Genomic DNA, 4,747 nt, shown 5'->3' with positions numbered 1-4,747 from the left:
TGCTGAGTGCGGGTCTCCCTGTGAAGCTCTATGAGTCCCCTCTCTGCCTGCCATCTGTTTTATAGCCAAGACATCCTGGCTAGTGTCCCTGTACCTGAAGCACTGTAGTCCTCCATTTTAGGGCCAGACCTAATTGCACGGAGGAGAGGGGAAAGGACAGCCAGTGATCCTGCTCCCTCAGCAGGCAGTGTGCTTGCCAGCCACTCCAGGGCTAGGCCCCTTCTGCCAGTGTCCTTGCAGTCCCAGCCTGAATGCCCTAAGTCCTCTGCCCCAAAACATGCCAACTCTGCCACCTCACCTGACCCTCCAGTGTTTTATCCCACACCTCTGGCCTACCTGGAAGCTCCTCCAGGGCCAGAAGGGCTTGGACTCCAACACTCATTTCTAGCCTGCCAACACCCATAGCCTTCCTGCTGCTGTAGGGCGAAGCAGGCTATTGTGGAAGGAAATCAACATGAAACACTGCAACATCCTATTTCTTCTTTCGTGAAAAAATATTTATGTAGACAACTCTAGTTAGCAAATCAGAGTTTATTTAAGAGGCAGAGAGAAGGTGGCCTGCCCTAGCAGCAGGAGGGGCTCCAAGGGAGGAAAGACCTGATTTAATGGGAGTGGTTACAGAGCAATGCAATACCTCCCCCTCTCAGGTTCCAGGTGATGATAGGTGAGCATCCTAGGTGGGCAGAAGGGAAAGTCTAGATGGTGGGGTGGGGTATGTCTTTCAAGCTGGTGACCCTGAAATAGTTGACTACCCTACAACATTGGGAGAAGGAAGCCACTAGTCTCACTCTTTTGTTTCCGGCGAACTCGTAGACTTTACTGTCCATTGCAAATAAGTTTCTTTCTCTCTGCCCTTGGGGTAACTCAATGTGAAACCCTCTCTCAGATGGTACATAAAACACTGTTCTGACCATTTTCTCGGGTCTTTCCTCCCCTGGAGCCCTGTCTTGCCACTAGGGCAGGAATTGTTCTCCTTCCTCTTATGAAATAAATCCTGCTTTGAGAACTAAAGTTGTCTGCATGAAAATTGTGTCATGTGAGACAAGAAATAAGGTTGTTGCTGTGGTGTTTTGTTTCAAATTCCTTGCAGCTCTATCGCACCTTGCCTTGGGGCAGTGGGAAGTCCTTGTGGGTAGACAGGCAAGAGTTGAGTGTAAGGGCTACCCCTCTGGCCTGGCCTGGAGGAGCTTGCAGAAGCGCTATGAATGTGGAACATGCCACTGGAAGGACAAATAAGGTGACAGGGTGGGTATGTTGTGGGGCAGGGGACTCAGGGCATGCAGGCTGGGGTTGGCAGGGGAAGGGGAAGGGTGGACGGCAGTTGGGACCCAGCGCTGAGGGAACTGGCAGAGCCCGACTGGCTCTCAGCCGTGAATGGTGGACAGTGTGACAGTGCACTTGGGCTAGAGGTGCACTGGCGCTGGCTCACCAAGCCTGGCCCTGCATGGGCAAGTGGGGCAATGCAGGGAGCTTGTTGGAGGTGCAACCTTCCCCCAGCATAATTTGGCCCTGAGGTTGATGATTACAGTGCTGTGGGAGCAGGGACACTGGCCAGGACAACTTGTCTCTGAAGTAGATGGTGGGAGGACAGCAGGTGTAGAGTACACCGGCTTGCCTGACCTGGCCCAGAACAAGGTGCCGGTGGTCGTCTTTGGTCCTCGGCTTGCCGTCATGACCCCTTGTCCCTGGAGCACACAGTGTGCATGCCTAGCACACATGGGGTACCAGGTAAGTCCTCTATGTACAGGAGTGGACAGTGGGCAGGGTGGAGTCGCTGTTCAAGCACACATGGCCCTGGCAGGCAGCTTACAGCTGATGGTGTCCTTCCTTGGCCTGGTTTTGCTGTGACAATCAGGGCAGCATGGACCTGGAAGAGACAGTGGATGTCGGGCAGTTCGGGGTCTCAGCTGATGTGGTCCAAGTGAACAGCTGGCACAGTGAGAGGACTCAGATGCATAGCATGCTGTCTGATAGGGTCCAGGCCCAGAGTGGGGGTGCAGGATGTGCGACAATGGCTGAAGCTGCCTAACCCTGGAGCACACAGTGTGTGGGACTGTGTGGCCTGTGAGCTAAGGGTGCTGTGCAGGATGCACTGACCTAGGTGACATGGATGGCATGGCCCTAGAGTGGATGGTGTGTGTGCTGGGGCCTGTGAAGCAAAACTGAAGAGGCCTAGCCCTAGAACCTCAGGAGGGGGCTGTGGAGGAGGAAGGCCTAGAGGGGCGTGAGGCACCAGCTGAGTCCACCTAAACCTGGAATGGCTTCCATGCAAGTCGGGAAGAGAGGTTTGGAGGATGGGTTGTTAGCGAAATGGACAGCAGGCAGGGTAGGGGGCACGGAAACCGCTGGTGAACCAGCAGGTCCTTTCAGCAGTGGTGTATGAGCTGCGTGAGCAGGGCAAGCTCCTGGAGTGGCAGGTGGGAAAGCAGCCTGCTGGGGGCACTGGGTGGCTGGCAGAGCGACCTGGTTCTGCTACAGCAAGCAGAGCATATGGCTTGGTGTGTGTGTGTGTGTGTGTGTGTGTGTGTGTGTGTGTGTGTGTATGTTTGGTGGGAGGGGTTGGATTGCAGGCAGAGTGTGACTGACCCTGGAGCAGCAGGCATAGTGGGAGGGTTAGAGGCATTGAGATCATCGACCTCGTCTTTGAAGCTCTGGGGCACTCAGCAGGTAGGCTAGGGGGATGTGGCTCCATCTATGCTGACTTGACCCTGGAGTGCCATCCTGATGAGCGCTAGAGGTTCAGGGTGAGCAGGCAGAGCTGACTGATTCTGTCTGTCTTCAAGCCACCTGTGGAGCAGAGATCCAGGTAGACTGAGTGTTAGGGGTCTCCTTTCATGTAGGCCTGTGACAGGGCAGGAATGCTGGAGGCAGTGTAGGCCGGTGTGTGGGTCTGGCCCTGGATCTCAGGCAGAGTGCCATGCAAGAGGGCTGGGATAGACTGGTTCCACCCCAGAGTAGTGGGCGTAGGATGGAAGGTGGTGGGTCCCAATGCTTTGGGACATCCTTGACTACTTTCCCAGGCCACAAACAGGTAGCTGGATGGAAAGCAGGGCTGCCTGGATTTGAACTAATGCCCAAGACAGTCCCGGCGCGTTCTAGGCGAGAACTTTAGCTGCTAGGCCAACATGCCAGGTCCTAAATCAAAATTTAATCTGTAGAAATCTCTGGTTGAATATTCATTGCCTTTGGAGGGCTCTTTATAGCAAGTTACAGAACAAGTTTGGCAAGTAACATTGTGTTTTGTTTTGTATTGTTTGCCAGTAGATGTTACTTAGCTTGTCCTTTGTGTGCATGCCTCTGGATTAGGGGTAGTGGTGGGTGAAGTATATGAAAGAGAAAAGAAAATGCTTAAACCTTGGGAAAACTGCAGTTTCAAGCAGAGGAAGAGGGAGGAGGAGGGGGAGAAGCGGTTGTATCGCTCAGATTCTCAGTGAGGAAAGCTAGCTAGGGAACTTCAGACAGAGGAGGGTGAAGGAAGGAGTGAGATGTGAGAAGTAGGTGGAGCACAGTGTGATTATTGATTATTGATCAGATTGCATAATATTGCTTTACAGGCAACTGGCTTATGCTGTAGGCACAAGGAATATCCAAGTGGCTGCAATGGCCAGAGCTGAGCTGATCCTTACTCAGAAGCCAGGACCTTCTTCCAGGTTTCCAGTGCTAGTAAGATTTCCAAAGCTTTCGACCATCCTCCACTGATTTCCCATGCCACAAGCAGGGAGCTGGATGGGAAGTGGGGCCACCAGGACAGAAATCAATGCCTAAATGGGATCCTGGCTCATGTAAAGCAAGGACTTTCAGCCACTAGGCTACCGTGCCAGGCCCAAATGATAGATTTCTATAATGACAAACTGTGAGGTTGAGTATAGGTCGCATTCATGTGAGGTGTTGAAACTGCATAATCCCTGGAACAAGATCAGAGATATACAAATCCAGGCCTAGGTACAGGCATATAGGGCTCAAGACATGAGGAGACAGACAGGAAGAAATACAGAACATGTCACATAAACCAGCACAGTAGGTGGAAATCCATGTGTAGTTTCAAGTTTGTGTTACATTTAGTGAAAACCAGCCATTGTGGCAATCCATTAACAAAATTAACAGATAATAGGGGTCTGGAACAATGGCTCAGTGGTAAATCCTTGGCTTGTATATGTGCTGGGATCCCGTGTTGGTGCCTGTTCATCCCCAGCATCTCCACTTCTCATCCAGCTCCCTGCCTGTGGCCCGGGAAAGCAGTCTGATGGTACCTAGCCTTGGGAACGTGCACACATACAATACCTGGTTGAGGATTTTGACATCAGATCTACTCGGTTCTGGCTGATGTATCCACTTGTGAAGGGAACCAGCAGATGCAAGATTTTTTTCTGTCTCTCCTTCTCTTTGTAAATCTGTCTTTCCAACAAATATATAAATAAGTAAATATCAAAATAAAAAAATAGTAAAATCACTAAGAAAGAAATGCCTTACAAATAATCAATTTCTGGGATTTAAACATCATCCTTCATAATACTTGTAATCATTCACAAGATTATGAGCGGATTTTCTGAAATACTTAGGAGTAAAAGGTATTAAAATAAGGGCCTGGGTAATAGCCTAATGGCCCAAGTCCTTGACTTGTATGTGCCGGGATTGCATTTGGGCACCAGTTCTAACCCCAGTAGCCCTACTTGCCATGCAGTTCCCTGCTTGTGGACTGGAAGAGCAGTTGAGGACAGTCCAAAGCCTTGGACTATACCCCTATGGG

Source organism: Ochotona curzoniae, unplaced genomic scaffold, assembly GCF_017591425.1.
Source record: "Ochotona curzoniae isolate NIBS_2020 unplaced genomic scaffold, NIBS_Ocur_1.0 contig_239, whole genome shotgun sequence".
NCBI classification, from domain to species: Eukaryota; Metazoa; Chordata; class Mammalia; order Lagomorpha; family Ochotonidae; genus Ochotona; species Ochotona curzoniae.
Note: the sequence above shows the minus strand (reverse complement) of the source record.